Source organism: Corvus cornix, chromosome 1 (genome assembly GCF_000738735.6).
Source record: "Corvus cornix cornix isolate S_Up_H32 chromosome 1, ASM73873v5, whole genome shotgun sequence".
NCBI lineage: Eukaryota > Metazoa > Chordata > Aves > Passeriformes > Corvidae > Corvus > Corvus cornix.
In genome coordinates, this window is record NC_046332.1 from 56428250 (window position 1) to 56451205 (window position 22956).

The window sequence follows — 22956 nt, forward strand, 5'->3', positions numbered from 1 at the left end:
AGCAGCCCTGCATGATAATTCAGGCCAGGAAAGAAGCAGGATTTTCCCTTTCAAATAGCAGGAAAAGTTCAGATTAGCCAGCACCGTCCTTGGGAGCAGAGATGCAGCTGCAAAAGCCTTCCTTAACTCTGCTCAGACGAGGCATTCAGCGGCTTCTCTGGGAGCAGCGCTTGGCTCTGGGGAAGCACTTGTTGCTGCCAGCACCCCTGGGCCCAGCACCTTGTCTTGGGAAGAGCTGTCCTCGGCCACCTGCCCCATGGCTTCCCGGATGAAAGGTGAGGTCAGGTGCTCTTGCCATACTTGAGAGTTGTCTCCTGCCCGGCAGATGAATAAGCAAGAAAACCAAACCCTCTAGGTAAGGGTGTTCTCTAAAAGGTGCTGATTTGAAGCCACGGCTAAAGGGTAGGTGGAAGCCTTTGCAGACAAGACATACAACTACTCCTCACGGGAGGATTCCCAAAGAAAGCAGCGATCCCGTCGGATGGGGTGCAGCTTCTCAAGCTGCCCAGGGTGCTGTGCGTGGCACGGGGGCGTTTGAGGTGGGGGAGGCCTCGGGGAAAACTTGCGGCAGGATGCTCAGCTCGGGGTGCCTGGAGCCCGCACCCCTCCCCGCCGCCGGCCCCCGCGGCTCCGCAGGGCCCGCTCCCCGCCGCCCACCCGCCGCCGCTTCCCCGCCCCTCCGGCGGAGCGGGCTGCGCTCCCCGCGGCTGCGGCGGGGCTTCACCCCGCTTCGTGCGGCCCCAGCGCCCGCCCCAGGGGCCGCGCCCGGCACCTCCTCGGCGGGGCTGCTGTCCCCGGGACGCCGTGACGGCTGTGCGCTCCCCGCCCTTCTCACCGCCCCTCTCCCCTTTCCTCCTCCTCCTCTTCCTCCTCCTCCTTCGGGAGCCTTGCCTCCCCTGCACACCTGCCTTGCCATTTGTCGGCGGCTTTGCTAGGAGGGAAGAATTTTCCCTCGGTCCCTTACAGCATCCCTCCCCGGCACACACACACACACACACACACACATACACGCACGCTCACACAGCCGGACGGGCAGAGGCACCGCGCTGCCCGTGCCTCGCTGGCCGCCGCCTCTCCGCACCTCGGCCCCGCGCTCCTCGCCGCCGCGGGGCGTCCTCCGCCTGCTGCAGCGCCGCCGGGCCCGGCAGCCGCCGAAGGGGGGCGGCGGCGGCGGCTCCCGCTGCTCCGCGGCCCCGCACCGGCAGCGGTAGGTACGGCGGTCCCGCGGCGGCAGCCCGCCCCGGGCGGCTCCTGGCGCTGCAGAGGGACGGGGAAGGAGGGAGGGGAGGGCGGCGGGAGCAGGGCGAGACGCGCTGCCCCAGCCCCGCCTGCGGCGCCCGCCTCGCTGGGCTCCGGCTCCTGCTCCGGCTGCGCTCCCGCGGGGCCGCGCGCCGCCCCCGCCGCTGCCCGGCGCCCCCCGGGCACTGGCTCTTCCCAGTGAGTCAGAAAGTTTGCTCTCCTTGGCGCCCGGTGTTTGTTGTCGTTTGGGGTCCGCCTGTTTCGGCTGGGCTTTTATTTTCCCATTCCCGCTAGCGGGCTATTTATTTATTTATTTTTCTTTTCTTCCTTTTTTTTTTTTTTTTTTTTTTTTAATTGCAGTCGCTGCTGCAGCGCGGGTAGAACGGGTCTCCAGCGTCCGGCGCTGCCCCCGCCGCACCGGGCAGCTTCCCCCGGGGCACACGCGTGGGCAGGCGGGCAGCGCAGCCAGGGTAGCCGGAGCCGGGGTCCCTCCCGCTCCCTCTCCTTCCCTCTAAGAGCTGGGTGGATGCGGCTGCGAGGTCGCCGGTAGCCCCCCTGCAGCTGGCAGAACAGTTTTTGGTGGCAGCTCGGGAGGAGACTGTCCCATCCCTCTCCTGTTTCTCCTCGTTCCCTGAGAGAGTGTTTTAAAACAGGTTTCAGTGAAGCTAGAGGTGACAGGATCCCGGTGTTACCGAGAACTGAACTCCGTTTTGTAACTAGCAGTGTTACTGTAGCAGGTTATCAGCTGGGGAACAGCCGTATTCGACCCTGGTGAGGAGAGGGATTGGTTGTGGGTCGTGTCCGTCTTCCTCTGCTCTCATCTAATCGCTGGAAGTAGCTTGCCTGTTGTTTGGGGTAGAGGAAGCTCGCTTGCACTTTACTCTTTTGTTCTTTAATTCTCAATGTGGTTTGGTGGGGGCTCCTAGTGTCTGATAGGAAACTATCAGAAACTATAGAGGTTGAATAAATCCATCTCTGGGCAGGAAGGACAAGAAGCTTTCAGGTCCTTCCCATGAAGTGTGTATTTTCTGTGTTGTGTGTTGCTACTTCTTTTTTTCTTATCACTGGGAGTTCTGCTGTAACGTGTAAAAAGCTTTGATGTTTTTCTGCAATGAACCTCATTCATTTTTTTTCTCAAATTTAAAATGGAATGATAAAATGCATGGGCATTATTAAGTAAGTTGAAAGGACTTTGAAATAGTGCATGTTGTGCATGGTGTGAAATTGTAGCTATACATAAAAGAGTAATAACTACTCTGCAGGTTTTATTTAAAACCTTCTCTATGACTTTGTGCTGAACTCTCTTCATCTGTCTCTCAGCTTTTAAGTATGATTGTTTTTTGCATTTGAGGTCTCCTGTCATGTTGTGGGAATGCATTGATAGGCACCCACATTTACCTGGTTCTCATAATCTTTTATTATCTCATTTTACAAAGACTTGCCACAGTCAAAATTATGTGAAATTTTCTATTTTGGCTTTCAATTTTAGATTGCTTTTCCTGGTGCTTTTATTTATTTTTCTATTTGATTATTTATTTATTTATGTTACAACCAAAGAGGGAGGGTGAGAATAGGGAATTGTCTCTCTTTTATCTGTCCAAATGTACAAGAAAAGAAAAATAAAAAGATTGTGTAAAGAAATTAAAGCACTGAAACAACCTAGATCTGATTCCAAGAACAAAAATTACGGTGGCATGTGTGCTTGCCCGCACCAGGCATTCTGCAGCATGTGATATTTACAGAACTTGCAGTGTACAGTAGCTCTCCAGTAGTAAGAGAACACTTTGTATCCTTGGAAGTGAGAGAGTCTTTGACAAGTCAGCAAAACTATAGACACAGTCAAGGAACGCTGATACACGTGTGAGCGTGTGCATATATAAATATCACCAGATTGTTTGAGTTCATTTTTCCTCAGTATAATTTGTCTTCCTCAGCCTGGAATAGATACATACTTTCCCCTGAATTTTGAGGCATTTTTTACTGCTCTTCTCTGTGTGGATATGTTTTAATGTTAGTCTTAATCTTGCTGTAAAATACAAAATAATCTGGTAATAGATTTGGAAGACTTTATTGCCAGGCAAACCAGGCAGTAGATCATGAAATCAGACAATAGTATTTTGTTTCCTAGCAACCCCCTACTGCAAACAGAAAACAAAACGATGGTGGATGCTTCCACATCATGATAGCTATATCCTCAAGTAGTAGATACTGGAGTACTAATTATGCAGGGAGATTCAGTCCTATTTGTTTCAGCTGCTTTGTTAATATTTTCCTTTTGTGAGAAAGAGATTTGCTGGGGTAAATGCAGTTAAATGGTTAAAATTTCAGCCTGCTCTCTTAATAATGATGTCTGTTAGAATGAAGGGGGTACAAAATTAAGTAGAATTTTTGCCAATTAGAATGATTTGGAGTTGTCTGTTCTTATTGCAGGACTGTTTCTAAATCGGTGCTATTACAGACCCTTGAAAATCAGATATATCATCTCCTGTATGCAACATTCAATATTGTTTTGGATTTTGTGTTGTTAGTCATACTTTAGCTGTGTGTTTTAAAACTATGTTTATTAGAATGTATTGGGAAAAAAATCCTTTGTGGCTCCCAGGAATGGAAAGTAAAATCCTAAGTGCCTCTTTGCTGTGTTTACGTTCTTGGCACCCAGTTCAGCCTTTCCAAGGAGTTAGTGCTATCACCGTGCAGCAGGGTTGGGTCCTAAGCCATCATCCTTCTAAAAGTGCTTTTGATAATGCAGTAATTCCCTTAGTTAAAGTGCCTGAGCACTGAAATGGCATCTCGACCCTGGATCAATCTGGGATGCACTTTGTGCACTGCCATCTATCTGAAAAAATCCATTAGTGCAAGCTGGAGATGTGACCTGGGATGGATGCAGGTGTTAGTGCTTTGGAAGCTGCTGGAGATGCTGAGCTGCCATAGGAAAAGGAGGGTGAGCAGGCACAGATGTGTAGTTGTATGTAGTAGATATGTACAATGCAGCAGAGAAGTTTCTATGCTTTTGTCTCTCTTTTATAGGAGAAAATGGCAAAAAGTTTTTTGCAGAGTTTTACCTACAGGTGTTCACTATCCAGCAGTATTTACAGACATCACACAGTAAATTGAAACAGAGGTGGTTTTCCTATTGGTTGCATCAGTGAGTCTGTGAAAGTGAAAATATTATTCCAGTCTGGGAAACTGTAAAATCACATGAAAAATTTGCTGTGGGGAAGACAGCAAACTTAGTCATGTATGCATTATTAAACAACAGGATTCACACTAGGCATGGGAGGGGTGTTCTCTGAATGACTTAGGGGTTCACAGCATTATTTAAGAGATCCCATACACAGTCACAGAACTTATTTATATTGCCTATAGGTATTTTCCTGGTTCATCTCAAGTACTGAGGTACAAAAGGGTTACAACACCTGCTACTTGAATAAAAAGGGTTGAAGTGGAATGGTCAGAGAATATTATAATTCTGATAAATACCTATGAGTAGCTACCTTCTTGTCTATATTTGAAATCGCACATTTTAGTGCCATAGCATGTGCGGATGGTTTAGTTTAGAACATGTTAATTGAATTTTGGAAGTCTTTATGGATTGAGAGGAAGTAGTCATTTTCCAATTTTTCTTCTCCGTTTCTTTCTCAGATGGCACTACTCCCAAAACTTGAATCTTACAATTAGGTAGTCCACAGATGAAGCCTGATATGGCTGCCTAATAGCAGTCCCCACTTCACCTCTGCCTGTGTTTGCCAGGCAGCAGAATGAGAGAAGGCAAAGAAAACTAAAAGTACAAACAAAAATCAAGGGGGAAGAAGGTCACGAAGTGTTCTGTGTATAAACAGAGGAAGTCATTTGGAAGTGATTTTAAATATTCTCCACGAAACTCCTTTTATGCCAACTGCATTTGTTGCTGGTGATGAATATAAAGCTTACATCTGCTGTAATGTGGGTTAACCACTGATTGAGATAGCCAACCCATGGCTCGAACCAAAGACTAGTACTTTCCTCTCCCTTCTCCCCACTAAAGTTCATCTTAAGTGGAACAGTGAGTTATGTCCGTTCCACTTAAAGGTGTTTAGGAGATAGGAATTAAGAAATGGACAGCTTTGTTCTTTCTCTCTAACTGTGCAGTGATGGTCGTGGCTAATGAGCTGCCAGGGAATGGGCTGCATATCTTGCTGAGATACACAAGCCCTTCCAAATTTTTCACAAGGCTTGCTTTTATTATTATTTTTCAAAGCGGGTACTGAAGTAATGAGAATATAGAGTTACTTACTGCATGTTTAAACCTATAGGCTTAATGATTACTGTACTGAGGGGTATTTACTTAGATATTTATTTCTTGTTTTTCTTTTAAGAAAGGAATGAAAGCACGATGCCAGTTTTGGACTCTCTTGAAGCTTTGTTTTTAAAATCCTGTTACCTTAAATCCTTGAGCTGTCAATTCTTGCCAAATACAGAAAGTAAAGCATCCAAGTGATTACAGAAACTGAGGATTTGGTTCAGCAGAGCACTGACTTGCACACCCAACTTTTTTTTAAGTGTGTGCTGAAGCTCATCTCTGCTTGCTGAGATCAGCTGGATTTAAGAAAGTGGTGAAAGTTAGGCGTGTAATTAAATGCTTTGTTGAATAGGGCAAAACCTATAACCTTTTAAACTAATGCCTTTTCTTTGGAGTAAACAGAACTTCAGGACAATTCCTCTAGGATATTAGAGTGAAGGGAATAAGTAGGGGAAAAGGCAAGTTCTTGGGGCAAGGGGTATCAAATCAGGAACTTACTGATGGGTGATAGTGATGCTGGAAGGGATTGAGAATTAATACATGAGTCTGGAATGGGATTTGATTACAGAACAGCATGGTTTGTGCTTGAGCTATCAAGAAAAAGGTACCATTTTAGTGAACAAGGAGGTGGGATTCCCTTTTCATAAAACTCTGTCATGAACATGTGAAAACTCTGAATGTCATCTTAACAGAACGTATTGACAATTTGAGTGAAGCTCAAAGAAGAGCAACAAAATACTCAGGGGTCTGGAGGAAGTAGCTTGAAGGGAAATATTCAAAAATGGACATCTCTAGTCTGGGACCGAATATGGAGAGATGGGTTAATTACATGTCTGTATTTGAAATGTATTTTAGTCAAAGCAGTCAGATTTTTTTCCTGACTTATGTGAGAGAATACCTAGAACTAAATGGAGAAATTGAAGAAATAAAAGTTTAAGATGAATTCTGGGCCAAAACTCAGTAACAGAAAAATGTATTGTGGCCTGTATTAGTTCAGGTGCAGTGTAAGCCCCCCATGACTCTTCAGATGCTTAAAATAAGAGCAGGCAGATTGTTGGCAGATGTACTGGAGAAGGCAATCCTGTGTTTTCCTGCATTTTCAAGGAGATGAAGTGCAAGATCTAACAGCCCCTTTTCATGCTTCTGTTTTGTTCTAGTTTCAGCTGACGGTTACAGGAGGTCAGATCCCGGGCTAGCCAACCTTGACTTGGTTTTCAGTGCTGAGACAGTTGGGTTTTGTGCTTTTATAATGCAGGATTCAGAACAGAGTCATCATATGGGCTCAGGTTGAGTCAGTGATGGCATGAGGGATGTACAAGGATTAGCTACAGTAGGTTTTTTTAGTAAACAGCTATGGGTTATTAATTTGTTTGGTTTCCCTTTTGAGAATGATGAGCATCTCAGGTGGTGTAGAGGGCACAGAGGTGACAACTTCCTCTTTCTTGACAGTTTCTGCAGCATTTTGTTTTATCATCTGAGGGCACTTACTTCCATCAGGTGCAATGATGGGTTGCAGGTACTACTTCCTTCCTGTCCCCCCCACCACCATCCCCTGATCTCAGCACAGCTGTCTCCTGTGATCTGGCTAGTCAGTGTGCACTGCTAGTCCTGATGACCACTGCCACCAGTGGTGTGTTTTCTGGAAGAGACTGATAAAGGGGGAGAGACATAGGGATGATCTTTCCAAGGGTGCATTGCTTTAAATTTCTCCATCATCCATGTAAACTGGGAGAAGACTTAGCCAGGGAATGTGCAGGTTGAAGGTATAATGACAGCTTTCTAGTGGAACCTTTTCCTGGAATGAAGTTAATACACTGGTTTATTGCAATTCATGTTGCTCGAACAAGCATTCAGAAAGAAAAAAATGTTGTGCAGACTGATATCGTCAGGGAACGTTTGCCAACAGCCATGCCAATTGCAGAGGAGGAGGTGGATTTCCCTCTGCTGTGCTTATGGATACCTGACAGCCAACTGTTTAAACAAGACCTATTTTGGTAACCATAAGGTAAAAACCATAAAGGGATTCAGAATAACCCTTCTTTGCATGTTAATGATTAAAACAGTACTCCCATTGGAGTACCACATATGGGGGAAGGCTGATCTGGGGTAGAGCTGGTTGCTGAGACTGACCTTTGGTTTAAGTACTTGATGGTGCAAGAAAGGAGTGTTTCGAAGTAATGGAAGACAGGTTTAGGTCTTCTGTGTGCAGTATAACTTGGAAAAACTGTCTGTTCAAAACCAGTACACCCCCTTTACACTGCAGGTGTATTTGCCCATATACAAATCCTCTGAGAGGTAAGCCAGGTTCAGTCCTTGCTGGTGCTTGTCTCTGGGAGTTGGTGGATATGTTGGTGATGGAGGCCTGAAAGAGGTTGAATGAAACTGAAGGAAGTTTAGGTTTTTAGGCAGAACATAAGGATTAAGACTGAGGTTGATTGCCAATGCATTGCTTCTGCAAGAGGGACAGTTTTTTGAGGGATGGATAATTTGGTAGATGGATAAGTCAAGTAAATTGAACCAATACAATTGAGTGGATCAAGCTTGGTAGGTGCTAGTAATTAAATTGTGTAGATTGGTTTACTTAGAATTACTTGTGTATGTTAATAGCACTCTTCTGTGTAAGATGTCTAAGATCAGGTTTGTTGGATGGGATGGTTTAGACTGAAAGGTACCAGATAAATGTAGAATTATTATCTCCCCTTTGCAGGGATAAGCTAGCTCAACAGTAATCTTAATTACAACTTGTTTCTGTTAATAGATCTTTATTTTTAGAGTTAATTTAAATGAGGCTTTAAAGTGCTTTTATACAGGTACTTTTAACATAGTGTTACCATTTAGGATGTGGGGCTTTGTATAGTAGATCTTAACAATACATGTGGAGGAACAGTTCCTCCATGTCCAGAGAGGATAATACACAACTATTCTGGTATGGCAGGTTGTCTCTGTGTAGGTTTTAAAGGGACCTGTGCCTTAGACACAGTGTAAAATGCTTCAGGACTTAACAGCTCTGCCTGGGGTAGAATACAGTGAGGATTTAATAGTATTTTTAACAATTCTGTTTAGATGTATTCATTCCTTTAAGGAAGCATTTTGTCAGGGAAGCAAAGAAGAAATGAAATAGGAGCTGATAAAGGCGTAGGGTGAACTTGGGGAGGTGGATTGCAATAACCAGAATAAGAGCATGTTCTTAGAATGAGCACTGGTACTTCTGCCATTATAAGAGGTATTTCAGCAATGACAAATAAGTTTGTTTCATCTGAAAGCAGCAGATTGCTTCCTAATATTTTGCTGGTCTGACATTCTGTGAAATTGTGTTATATCCTAATTCAGTGGCTGCTCTGTATATAGAATAAGAGCTTGCTATTTTCTACCAAGTGAAGCATTCCCTCTTATTCTGCAATGGTAGAGGTATTTTGGTGTTAGAAATCCATGGATTAATCTCTTCTGATGACTTCTGATAGATGTTGGCATGATTTAGAAGAGAGAGTTGCATTTTCTGAATAAGCGATCTGCTTAGTTTGGAGTTTTTCTCGGAGGTGGGACCCTTGCTTAGCAGTGAAATCTGCTGAGATCACAGCACAGGGTGATATGGTTACAGACACATCAGAGAGTGTGGCTGTGGTCCTCTGCTGGCAGATACAGATGTGAGCAGGCACTCTGTGGATTTACTAGCTCTAAATGGGTGGTCTGTTCATGTGCCGTCATGCCGCCCATGCCCATCTGGCTTTTGCTGTCTTCAGGGAGAGCATAAGTGAACGCAGTGGTGACAGACTGTTCCATGAGACAGCTGAAGATTTATAGATCCTGGAGAGTACATTTGATTTAGAATCTTCTGTATGTTGTCTTTCCATTAGTTTGGCTAAAATGAGCATCTCTTTTGTTAATTTCATTTTAGCAAATGAAGGCACCCTTGGCCTTTTTTGGATTCAAGTTTATTCATATCTTCAGAGTAAGAGGAAATACCATTTGTTCTGATGAATCATTTTCTGCAGTGTAATCTCCCATTTCATATGAACCAGATAGCCATTACCATTTTATTTTGTTGACAGCCTGTGAGAGAACATGCCATTTCAGTTCCTAGAGGGACCTGGGCAAAATTTGAGCAAGAGCCTCCGTATGCTGTTGCCAATCTACTTAGCTACCCAGTTTCTTGCCAATTCTGTAAGCTTAATACTGTTACATAAAGACATGTGAAACCAGGTATGGTGTGTATGTCATTAGCTGGGTTTTTTAGTTTTATTTTTCATGGTAAGTTTGCTTAAGTTCTGTATCGTTTTACAGAACATATGTAATGTGTAGTTGATATGGTTTTCTTTACAAAAGGGAGGAGGGCTGTAAAGTCACCCTACGAAGGACACTATTAACATTTTTTTAAGTAAAAGAAGATGGGAAATTGGAATTTCTTTTTCAGTTTCTTGGAAAATACTAAGGGAGATTATATAACTGCATAAAGTCTCTGGGGAAAAGGAAAAAGGCTTGCTGATAATGAAAGAACCGAGTAGCTGCTTAATGTAATCCACTCGTCATGGAAAGTGATGAGAAGGGAGACCAGTGCAGTCAGACCAGGCTTCATTTGTTCAAATCTGGAAGAAGGCAGCACATCTGATGGGCAAGTCTGTATAAGGCCAGCTTGCTGGTCTGATACCTATGTTTACCTTTTCCACATTAACAAAGTAGATTCTGTTCAGTGCTATATACTACAAATAAAATAGAAATGATAAAAGTAATAATTTTCAGGCTTATCTTGCCCAAGAATGGAGGGAGTAGTTTGAAGTGAGTCAGCCAACTCACTGTAATCAAACAAGTCTTCTATACCTCAAGTGTAAATGCTGCATGAGTAGCTAGGCAGAAAGGATTAGTGGTCATCTTGAAATGATGAAGAAAATCAGTTTCTTTTGATTCTCCAGTGTCAGACAGGCTACCCGATGAAACTGAATATTGAATTGAAAGCAGAAGGTTGAATTTGATAATCCTGAAGATGAGATCTCCTGTGTCGTTGAAGTACAACTTCAACCTTGATAGCTTCAAGCTGGATACAACCCTTGCATCACTGAAGTACAGTTGTGATGATCACTGAAGTCACTGTTCTAGGTTTCAGTGGCTCTTCAATGTCATTTTGTTGTAGAGGAATCATTGTGTTATTGGGAGGACAAAGAGCAATAGCCACTCATGTGTTAAACACTAGGAAAATGAAGACTTCAGAGTTGGTGAGAAACTTCATTTCATGCTAATACAAAATGAACAATATAAAGTGAGCTGTAAGCCTGTATGTACTGCCCTTTCAAAGACATTTAAATTCACTAGTTCACTGTTAAACCGATGAAGGAAAAGGGCAATGCAAAACTAAAACCACAAACCAAAATGAAACAGCACTTCTGTTAATGCAAGGTGTTTAGTGAATGTGAAGAGTGTTCAGAGAGTGCCTAGAAGCATCCGTGAAAGGCAAAATGCAGAGCTTTGTAGCGCTCCCAGCCGTGTCTCTAAGGGATGCCACGGCATGGCTGTACAACAAGGAGGCATTCTGTAAGTGCCTGAGGAGCAAGCGTAGTAGTGGCAGAAACAAATTGAAATGAGAACTTCTGAGGTAAGTTTGTCCTGATGCTGAGTTCACCTTGGTGAGAGAGAACTGTGTGTTTAGCAGTTGGCTGGAAACAAAAAAGAGTAGTTACGCCTCCTTCCTTCAGTTACTCATAGACATCATCTGAGGAAGATCTTATTTTCACTTTTGCCTCTACTCTGTGGTCCTCAATAATGCAGCTTCATTTAAACAGAAGTCGAATGTGACTTCTGTAAAGAATTTTTATACTACATTGTATAATTCTTTTATATTTTTATATAAATATAAAAATTCCCCAGAGACTCCCCAGAGAAGTGGAAATATTAGGAAGGCAAGTAATGATGGTTTTGGAAGGTTTTCCAGCAGAAACAGCCTGATGATGCTCCAGTTCAGATGGAAACTTTCTTCATCTAACTTACAAATAACTGACATCAGATATTTGAGAAAAATTATTGAAGGAGGTCTCAGTAGCTATAAAAACTGAATTGCAAGATTAATGTTTTATGTGAAGATGGAGAACAGGAAGAAATCTGACCTGCAAGGAAAAAGGTCTACAATGCCCAGAGTGAGTAGAGTAAAAGTAATAGGCTGAATATGTTGCAAGAAATAAAACATTTAGAAAGTTTTTCTAGCGGTAAGGATGCAGAAGGATCCTAGCATGGGTTGTGTGAACACTGTGGGGCTTTATCATGGGGTCTTTAAGAATTTGATAGATATAACTGTGTTGCCTTGAAAGGATGCAACTGATCCTGTTGCATGGTTGTTTCCAGCTTTATTTGTCTGTGATTCTCACCAAGCCCTACGGTGAGTGGGATAACAGGAAATGAGACAGTCAGAAGGAGCATGGATTCCTAACTTAAGCTGAAATCCAGATGATCACTCTGTTACCCTGTTTGTGTCAGAACAGTGGAATATATAGCAGTTGAGTTGTAGGAAATGCTGGCAGTTGAATATGGATGTTTCAGGCTTGAAAATTTTCTTCCCTGTCCAGCTAAGTGTGGGGTGTTTTTCCATGTTGCACAGTTAGGCTTGAGACATTTTGATAAATTCACTTTGTCATGCATGATCCCATGCTAACACAACTTGAGGTTCGGACCTGGCTGGTGCAAAAACATCATGAATCATAAGTAGAGAGAAAACTAATCTGTATTCAAAAAGCTTGTGGAGCTATATCCCAAGTTGTTAAGGCACCCCTGAGAATAAACTAAAAGAATGGTAGATCTTACTGTCTAGATACTTATGACCAGCTACTGTGTTTTTGTGTATTTTATTTAGAGTTGTGTGCTTTCAGTTTTGGACCATGTTGGAGGAATAATCATGTTACAAAATTAGTTTGGTAGTCTGTGGTTTGTGTTTTCAATAATAAATGCTTTATGGACTTCTTGCAGTGTTTCCAGTGGCTGTCTTCAATCAGAGAAAGAAAGTTGCCTGAGTTCTGGGAAGCATGTGGGGAAAAGACTAAGGGTCCATTAGACACTAGTTTCTGCTTTTCTCCAGATGTTTATTCCATAACTAGTAGTAAAAGTAGCGCATAGACCAATAAAAATAACGTAGTATGTTAGAAGTACCAGAATATGAGTTCTTTTGGCAGAAAATGTTGAACTCTCCTAGAAAACAAATTAGTTCCTGTGCATTATGTGTTCATGGAGGTTTACATGAGTAATGAGTCAAATGTTCTCTTAAGATGTATGGGGCCAGATTCAGATCCCCAGTGATTTAAATTTTGAGCAATTCAAAAGATATTTATGAGTTGTACTTCAATAACAGATTACAATCTGGTTCTTATTCCGTAGCATTTTAATAAGGTTATAAAAGGGAAATTCATCTTCATTTTCTAAATGTGTAGCAAGTTACCTAATTAATCCAATATTGTCTTCATTCTGGAGGAGGCTGTTTAACTTGAATTTCTTTGTCAAATACCATGCAGACAAGCTCATGTGGTGGTAACATTAACTAATGATAGAGTTATCGAGATATACAGTTCTGTCATAAACTTGAATTTTTTTCAATAGAGAAAGAACATGTTGCTGAAGAGAAGAAAGCATGCTATTTTTGCAGTCACTATGCAATTAGCTCATATAACCCCTGTGCTCGTCATGCTTTGTGTAAGATCTAGGGTGACCAACTGTAGGTCATTTGTGTGAGAACAAAGACCCTGGGGCTGAGAGAGAGTTTATTAAGATAATACCGTAGTGTGAAGATCAGCTGTCACAGCAGTTGCCTGTGGAAGTGTGTCTGTATTTACTGAATGCTTGCATAAATAAGAGTTGCTAGAGTTGGGATGTTTTCAGTACTAAAGGATGGGAAAACAACCAGATAAATGGGGGTGGTGAGCACAGAGCCGACTTCACCTTGTTTTCTGCAGGCTCTCCTTTAGTGGTGAAGGCTCTGTGGATTTTCTGATGCAAGGTTGAGTGCCTGCCATTTTAACCATGGGATGTTTATTATTTTTGTCCTTTAATCATCCCCTTATTTTCATTAAAATGAAGGGACCTCTGTCAGTTTTGGTCGCTCTTGACCAATGCCACCCAAAGTTAGCAAAGAAAATGGAGGAGAAACTGACGAAGTTGCAGACAGAGCATCATTTAAGATTCATTCTCAGGAAGTAGGGCTAAAAAGTGTTTTTCCCAGATGTTTCTCTTTCCAGATAGAAAAAAGAAAAGTTGAATTGAATTCTTTCATCCATGTCAAAGAGTACAAAGTGTGTTGTCACTTGCTGGTGCCTCAGTGTATTTGTCACTGGGATGCCTACAGCAATGTTCTTTCTAAATGGTTTATGAAAAATGGACATACAATCTGTTTAAAACAAAATAAACTCATTGCTTTTATCTGTTAAAGCAAAACAAAGCTGCTCTTGTTTGTAGACTGCTCGATGACCTTGGAGTTTGTGTAATGGGATGTCTGGTGTGCTGTTACTAACCATAGTAAGAGAAGCAAGCTCTTTGTCACAGTGCCTCATAAAGCATTTTCTGTGTACGTTTTTCTACTAAAAATCTTTGATAATCTGTCGTTCAATATGAAAGCTTCTTATTTCAGCTTTACAAGAGCATCAGATTCTTCTCTCTGAAGCACAAAGAAAACTCCATGCTTAAGATTCAGTTTTGCAAACCCTTCCCCCTTCTTGAAACATTCATATGGAAATACACCATTAACTGTGAAATTCCCTAGCAACCTTAACAGCCTAGAAGAAGAGATCCAAACCCTAGGAATACTCAGTTCTCAAGAGAATTTGTACTGTCTTTTGTTAATATTCATTATATTTTAATAAGTGATTTGATAAATCTTTTTGAGGGTCTCTCCTATTTTTTTTCTCTCCACTCCAGTGGTTGTTCTGTTGGAACACTGCAGTATTCCCACTGGTGGGAAGTGGAACCCAAATCTTCTTACCATCTCTCCTAGAAAGCCTTCAAATTCCACTTTTACTTGATGGTGATTCCTTTGCTAATTTCTTTGCCAGTCCATTTTTTTTTTTAAGCGATGAATTAGCCTTTGACAGCTCATGGAGGAATTATTAGCACTTTATAACATAATAAATTGCTTGCTAACTCAGCTTAGGGAGAGAAGTCATTCCTTCATGTATGTGGTGGCCGCAATATGTAGTACATTGATGGGTTTTCTACCTCTTAATTCGCTTACCTAGTAAAGACTAGTCATCCTTACAAATCCAGACCTGATGCTATGGTACACAGTACCTTGGGTGTCTCAGTGCAGAAAATCATTCAGGCATTGCTTCAGCTTGTCCTTAATCCCACAGGAGCTGAGAAGTTCTGGCAAAAAAATCCCACTGCTTGATGGAGACAGGACCGAACCCTAAGATGTTAGCATCAAATGAAACTTCATTAGTCAACTAAATTAATTTCACTTACTTTTGTTCCAGCTCTGGTTTCTAGAGTAATTTTTGGGAAGGAATATAGAGCTGTGGTTGTTTTTTGGGGTTCATTTGGTTTGTTTGTTGGTATGGGATTTTTTTGGTGGGTTGGTTTTTGGTTTTTTTTAAATCTTAAGTGATCCCTTTTGTATGCCTGTCTCTCTATCACTTTTTGTCTTCTTTCATTTTTATAATCCTTCTTTCTCCTTTTCTTTATGTCTGTGATGGCTTAGGATTTTAGCTTTTATATTTTTCATATCCTGTAATGCTTTAGTGTTTAACTCTAAGACTCCATATAGCCTTTTAGCTACTGTTCTTCCATTCTGGTCAGACAAAAAAGATCCTCTCTAGGCCTGAACTTCAAGGACACCTTACTATCTCAGGCCCCAAAATATGTAAACAAAGTGGATTAATGAGGAACAAACTGGGATAAATGACTTAACTACCTGAAATTGTAATTGGAGATTACAATTGTAATTAATTGTAATCAACCCCCACTATGCAAATGGACCAAACTTATAAAAATATGAAAACCCGTGGCCCGGTTGTCCATTTTGGGTGTAGCCCTAGGGCTCTGACTGCCCAAAGTGTAACCTTGAAGACCCTTCAATAAATATATATATTTTTTTTCTTTTATTCTCTTAATTTTGTCTAGCCTCTGTTTTTAGGTAGCCCCTCCAAGTCATCATCTGTCTGTCCCGTGTCTTTTTACCACAGCCTTCATTTCTTTTATATTTCAGATGTGTTATTTTCTGTATAATGCACTGTCTTTTCTATTGCTTTCCTTTTATTTGCTCTCTTCATCCTTTTTACTTGCTTTTCCCACTGTTTTATATTATGAGGCTCTGTCCTAAAGGTTCAAATTAATTTATTTCCACATTGATTTTAGACTACTGTAGATTTCCTTTTTTGTATCCTGTGCTAGTGACAGAAATGTGCCTGTGTCATATGAAGCAAAGATGGCTAGTGGATGTAGACCATCAGTGCTGTATGGCGACACATAATTTCTTTTCATTTGAAGGCTTAGAAACTCAAGTTTCTCTCTTGAGTTCGGGGCTTGGGTCGGCTTTCCTGTCACCTTGCTCTCAAAAGTAGTTTTCTAATTGCTCCTTGCATTACATAAGATCAGTGGTATAAGAGGCTACCCATGCCTCTTTAAGTGTAATAGTTTTGTACAGTTTGTCAGAATGTTCATGTTTTTGCACTAAGAAAGGTTCTTCCTTTTATATAGGGATCCTTAATCTGAGGCAGTTGTTCCTAAGAAAGGGAAATTCATACCGTACAGTATATTTAATTATTTTTAAGTGGGTAAGTCAATTTGAGAAATGTGCTTATGTATTGTTAAGGTGCGTAATCTTAAACGTTCAAGAAACATACTCGCATGTCTTTAGTATCAAAATTTGAGTGTGAAATACGTAGTACTATTGGAAAGCTCAGTGAGTGGTGAGTCAAAGTAATTAAGGTAAAGTAAATAATCTCTGAGGTTCTCATTCCCCATGAAACTAATTTTGTATCTTATCCTTCATGTATTTAAAAATAGTTTCCTGCTAATTCAAGATGCTTGTGTACTATGTCTGTGAAGAGCACTTCAGTCTTATTGAAGGGATGGCAGATTAGGGAGTTATTTGCAGCAGACTATTTTTTTTATTTTAGGAGAGACCTTCATTTGGGCAATATAAGTGAACAAATCTTGCTGGAAAAACAGCTTGATGTACAGCAAGACAGCAGGTGATCAGCCAATCATTTTGTGAGGACTTATGATGGGGAAACTTCTGGTTTTTTCTTTAAAGGGATACGGGTGGCACTACTTTCTCGGCAAAGATGAGTTTTTCTCCTGTCTAGTAAGGCCTTAAATGTTCTGCTGTCCATGCTTTCCTGTTTTACCTCTACTATTTGGAATATAGATTATTTTATTTTTTTCCCTCAACTAATAAAGTGTACCTTGGGAGTTGAATGGAATGTATTAGAAGGGCTAGACTGCTCTGGAGCTGCAGTTCTGCTGTGCACGAGTCCAACAGTGGTCTGATGGGAGAGTGACAAGATTGAACTGTCAGCTCCATCAGTATCTTGAGTAGTCATCTTAAGAGGGCTAATATATCTCCATGACATATCTCTGGGTTTCTGTGCCGAAGAAAATAAATATAATTTCTTTATTTATTTCTGTGTACATTCTGCTCGTGAACTCCTGAGGTTTTCTGTTGCCCAGAGAGGTATAATGCATATGTAGATTTATTTTTCTTACTCATGGAGGTGCAGGTGGTGAAATGAGGCAGCAAGGCTGAAATAGCGGAGGGGCTCCATTCTTATGTACAGTGTGCATGAAGCGTGGTGCTGTGAGGGAGCACACGGACTCGCTCTGGGCATGTAACACAGCTGCAAGAATTAGCAGCTTATGCAGTATGTGTAGTGCAACCCCTTGGGCTCTGAATTGCCTGCTTCAGGCAGGTGTTGTGAGTATCTGCTCAGTGTACAGGAACCCTGCAATGCGAGGTTCAGTCATAGCAGAGTTACATGCCTAAAACAGACAGTGTAGATGTATTCCCTCGCATCACATGGGGATGCATGTGTAGCTTATTAAATAAGGATGCTAACCTGTCTGGTAGTGAATTTAGAGGAGCTGAAGATGGTCCCTTTTTTTTTTTTCCAGATCTGCAGCCTTCCAAGATGAGCTGGTAAAGCTTTTTTTTTCTTTTAATGTATGTTAACAGAGACTTTCTGGTTAATTAACTGCAAATCCTTGTGCAAACTTAGAAGGACTGGAACTTTGTGCACATGTCCTGCTGTCATCCTCATGCTCTCTGAAATCACCGAGGAGTTTGGTGCAGAAAAAGTCGATGCTTGGCCAGAGCCCTGCAGATTTGGTGAAAGAAAACAAAACTATCAGTTAGCATTCTTGAGAGCAGGTAACCTATTCAATGTAAAGGGAATTCTGTAACCTGTTATCTAGAGCAGGAAAGCTGCTTTTTATTAATCAATCAAACAAAATGTTGAAAATAATAGGAAAAATTACTTGAGGGAGGGAAAAGCAGAGTTAAGGAATATTAGTAGGCAGCTGGTACTGTTTGTGAAAATAGACTATTCTTAAAGCTTTCATATGCTCTGTGTAGTGTATAGGAAAAAAAAAAACTTTCCTTTTCTTTTCCAGAGAGAAGCCATGATTTTATCTCAGTAATTGAAAATAATGTCTGAAGTTGTTCTTAACTAAATTTACATGAACCCCTTTTATAATCTGTTGTTATCTTTCAGGGAATTTCTCAATAAATGCTGCTGCCTGTGCTTGGATGGCATGATCCTATACAGAAAACAAGGCCAAGCACATCCTATTCATGACTCAAAGAACAGCATTTCTAGCCTAATTATGGTGCCATTTGGCAGTGATGCTGTAGTTAAAGGTGATTGTTGGTGTTTGTGTTATAAATTGTGTGTACTTGAATGACTTCATTCATGCCAGGCAGAAGCCTGACTAACTGTTTACTTATTCATTTTTTTTCTGTTCGTTAAAAATCCCTAAATGGAGAAAAGTGTTGTGAGTTCTGAATTTCTTTGATAATATCTGTTAATCTATCAGTCTATTTGTTACAAAAATGCTATGCTTTTCCTTAATTTCAAAACTTTCTTCTGTTGTGCAACACATGTGGTAACTGGTTGGTGACTTGCATCACTCAGCACTGTGTGTTGCTCAAAGAAAGCCATGCCTGTGAAAGAGGGGAAAAGAAGCACCAGAACATATGGAATTGTCTAAGTTGAGCAATCTGTGCACAGTTATGTCTGCAAGCAGAGATGGTTTCAGTTGCCTCAGTTGCTGCAACTGGGCAATATTAATTTAAGGACTTCTTGCTTCCTAGGGAACATTGCCAAGTTCCTAACAGTTCCATGAACACTGAGCCATCCCTCTAGACATCACTCAATAGTCATATCTGTCACACTTGCATTAATTTACATTAACTATTCTGTCATTTCCTGCTGCATAATGACCAGTGCTAGATCCAGTTGTATTTCTACGTTTTTGGAAGAGATGAAAAAAAACCCCAACAAGACTCAACTAGCAAATGTTCTTAAGCAGTTCCCTCAAAAAAAAAAAAAAAAAAAGCACAGTGAGTTTTACAAAAATACTGATTAATGTGGGATTTTTTAAAAGCATCTCCTATTTAGCGTATTTTTTCCCCTTTTTTTGATTAGGCAAAGGGCCTCATCTGAAGTCTGTTGAACTTAGTGAGAGTTTTCTGAGTGACCTTCTAATGTCTGTTCAAGGCTGTAGAGGCCCCCAAAGTGGTAGTGCTGAGAGGTGTAATTGGCCCTATAAATCTCAGTGGGTCATTAATTCTAAATCTCAATAATGTTAAGACCAGGATGCATGTAAATGAGGCAGAGTGATGAGCATAGTAGGAAGATTTATGCAAGCATTTTCTTGCTTTGCTTTGCCCAGTAGTAGAAATTGTAGTTTTGGCATGGAAACTTGCTTTCTACCTTATCATCAATTCACATATATCACCTATGTGTTTTTGGAAATTTATAAATGCATCTTTTTGGGGGAGATGGATGAGCATTTTTTTTCTTTGCCTATCAGAAGGTAATAGAATATGACTTGTAAATCTCTGTCAGATGAATATAAGGTCCTCTAATAATTTAACTGGATAAAACCAATTTTCAAAATGTTATTGCACATAGAACATTTGCTCCTAATAATCATGGAATCATATAACGGTTTGGTTTGGAAGGGACCTTAAAGATCATATGGTTCCAACCCCCTGCCATGGCAGGGATGCCACTCACTAGACCAGGTTACTCAGAGCCCCATCCAGCCTGGCCTTGAACAATTCCACAGATGGAACATCCACAATTTCTCTGGCCAGCCTGTTCCAGCATGTCACCACTGCCATAGTGAAGAAGGGACAGCTCAAATTTTAAAGCACATGTGTGAGTTTTGGTTTGGTCTGTGGTGACAGGATACTGAAATGTGCAGTGTCTGTAGTTGTCACACAGGTACACCCCAAATGGGGGTGCCCATATCAAGGTGAGCTATGAAATCACCATCTCTGCAAGTACTTTATGAGAATTGCTAATGAAAGCCTTGTTGTTACCCAGTGTGACCAGAAAGGGTTTTCAGTGCATTCCTTGTGGAAAAAAAAAAAAAGAAAAAAAAGAAAAAGGCTTGACTTGGCTCAGTAAGAACCTTTATCTTTTTTCCCCCAATCAGAAATTATTTTATTATGTCCTTATCTCGTGGTATGTGGTGGGGGTGGTCGCTGCTATATTTGAGCATAAACAAGGAGTCAAAAAATCAATGCAGTGGTGTGGATTTTGCCATACGTAATTTGATTGCCAGCTATGTGTGCAATCCATTCTGAAGTCTACTTCCCACTTTCCCCTGGTACAATTTACCCTCCGTTGCTTCAGTCCCCTGCCAGGGATTGTTCAGAGAGATAGTCTTTGCACCATCCCCTCAAGGCCAAAAGACCCCCAGTGTATCCCAGAATAAACAGAACATTGTGAGGAAACAGTTAAGATTAAAAAAAAAAAAATTAAAAATCAAGCTTTGAAAAATTAAACAGGCCATTTATGTGGGAAATTGAGTATTGGTATTTTTATGTAATCTGAGGTGGAAAGGGAAATGTTTGATATCCCATACTGTTCTGATATAACAGCACATTCAAGCTTTCTGAAACATGTATTTGTCATCATATCTGCCTCCATTTATAACTGAAAAGAGAAATTATGAAAGCTTATTGCTTGGTCTCTGGCCTTTCTGTGCAAAGGCATGTCTATTGCCTTACCAATTCTGAGAGACTTTGTTAGGGATTATCCCTACAAATGCTGCTTAGGCACTTAGCAGCAATGGGGGCTCAGGTGGGAGGAAAAGAAAAGGCAGGGTTTGCGTGTGCATGTGCATGCACTTCCCTCTGTTCTTCAAGCAAGAGCATCAGTTTCAGTTTCATCTATAATCTTCTGGCAAAGCAAGGACTTTGACTGCAACTTTATTTGTTTTTTGTATAGTGGATGCCATCAAGCCTTTTACTGTATCTGAAGTAGTTCTATATTTTTTTAAAAATCTGTCTGTAGACTTGTATGCCCCTAACAAACATTAGTGTTCATACCAAAATACTACATGATATACTTAACCTACCTGAGCTAGAGCCTGAGCCAAGGGAAGTGTAAGAGGTCCTGAAATAGATTAGCCAATGAGACTTTCTATTGCAGGGAGCATTAGGCATGTTTTGGTTCTGTTTTGAAACCAGAAAAACTAAGTCAGGATTTGGGATAAGAAAACAAATGTAGTAAGAGCTTCTCTGCTGTAGGTGAACCAGGATCTGATTCAGGCCAGTCAGACTGTTCTTTGCAAAGAAGGATCAAATTCAGAATACCTGTGAAGCTGCTTTAGGTAAAACCTGTGCTGCTGGCAGAGGATGAGTCTGCTATTGTTGCAGAAAGCATTGATCTTTAAGGTCTGTCAGCCAGTCAGGTTATGCACCAGGTCACACCAAATATTCCCAAATAAAAAGTTCTAAATAAAAGGTTCATTCCATACATCTAACCAGAACAGATTTACAGTTTTTCAAGATAGGTAGTACTTAATTTTGTGTGATAACATTTCTTTCTGCCATTTTTGTGTATTTAAGTCAGAATACAGTCCCAGGTTCTAGAGTAGATAGCATTTTCCCTGCAAAGAAACTTGTCTGGGGAAAGTAGGATAGCAAAACTCTCTTTAGTTTTGCTATTTAGTTTATGAAACCTTGTTTGTTGTCTTTCTGCCTATGCCACAGATTTTTTTTTTTTTTTAAGTTAAAATTATGGTAGCATTAGAGTTAGTGTTGGAAGATGGTCTTCCTTTTTCTATGTTTGAGCTTCCATTTTAGAGATAAGAAGATCAGGATAAGAACATTCACAGGATCAACACACTCCTCTGGATTGTCATTACAGTCACAGAAAAGAGATGTACGGTGGAACTTCACTTCTGTGGGTTCTGTGTGGTGTCATTCTCTTACATGATATGAATGGGAGAATTATCCCAGCAGTTTTTTGTTATGATCCTTCTCTCTGTAAAGGTCGTTGCTAATTGCTGTTTATCATTTTGGAGAGACTATGTTCAAATATATCTTTCATTATTCATCTTCCATAGATTTGTGTCTAGGGGACTTAAAAGCGACAACAAGAGTACATGATAAAAAAACCCCATTTGCACATAAGTAGTTTTCAGCTCTTGAAAGTGAAGGAAGGAAAGAAGCGAAAAAGTCCTTTTCACGATGCTTTTCCTGACTTCAGCTCTTTAATTCCTGCCTCAAGCCCTCCATTTTTTCTCCTCTACACCCCTAGTTTTGGTTAAGGAAAGGAGGTCCTTTCTCTTGGTGAAAGCCAAGGAAAGCTTGGTAGCATTCATAACAACTTTGTAGTCCAACTATTTTCCTCTGTGTGTGGTAAAGTACTTATTTTTCTTTATTCTATTTAAAATTTTTGTTGTCAGTTTTTAAGTGTTTTGACTGAATCTTCAATGTTCTCTACATCAAAAATGTTGGTGTTCCTTTTTTCAAGCTCTTAGAAAAACACATCCAAGGGGAGGAAAATGTATAGTTTGTTTCTTCAGAATGCTGCTGTATTGTGATAAGAGTATCATTCTGACTAAGGTTTGATTTCTAATCTCATTTGTTTGGCTGTACAAACTTTTATGTCATAAATATCACGGAGGATTATTTGCCTCAGTGCAGGGAATTTTTTTTTTCTGAAAAAGCTTGGTTTTTTCAGAAACTCCTTGAGCAAGTTGGTTTGGAAACTGTTGTATTTATGGAATTTCAGCATTCCGTTTATGAATTCTGGTTCAGTTGCTTTAGCATGGGATGCTAAAGTAATGCGCAGTTGGAGCCTGGAGCAGGAGTGATAGATGACCATTAACCTTGATGGTGCCCACCAAAGTGGGCATTAGGTCCAGTTGATCCTTGGGAGACTCTGCTTGTGACAGGTGGCCAGTTTGGAAAGGAGCTCTTTACCATCACCCTCTGAATGCTGCTGGTCAGCCAGTTT

General features: G+C 41.0%; 1 protein-coding gene across 8 annotated transcripts in view; it reads left to right on the forward strand.

The window, feature by feature from the left end:
* The first annotated feature begins 821 nt into the window (after positions 1-821).
* Positions 822-22956, forward strand: part of ENOX1 (ecto-NOX disulfide-thiol exchanger 1) — a 359555-nt gene continuing 337420 nt past the window's right edge. For 6 of the 8 annotated variants that reach the window (XM_039567926.1, XM_039567920.1, XM_039567969.1 and 3 more), the window contains exon 1: positions 825-1207. The gene's annotated coding sequence lies outside the window, so the exon portion shown is untranslated. Of the gene's footprint in view, positions 1208-22956 lie in introns of all 8 variants that reach the window. The other 2 variants (XM_039567955.1, XM_039567962.1) reach the window with 1 other exon arrangement.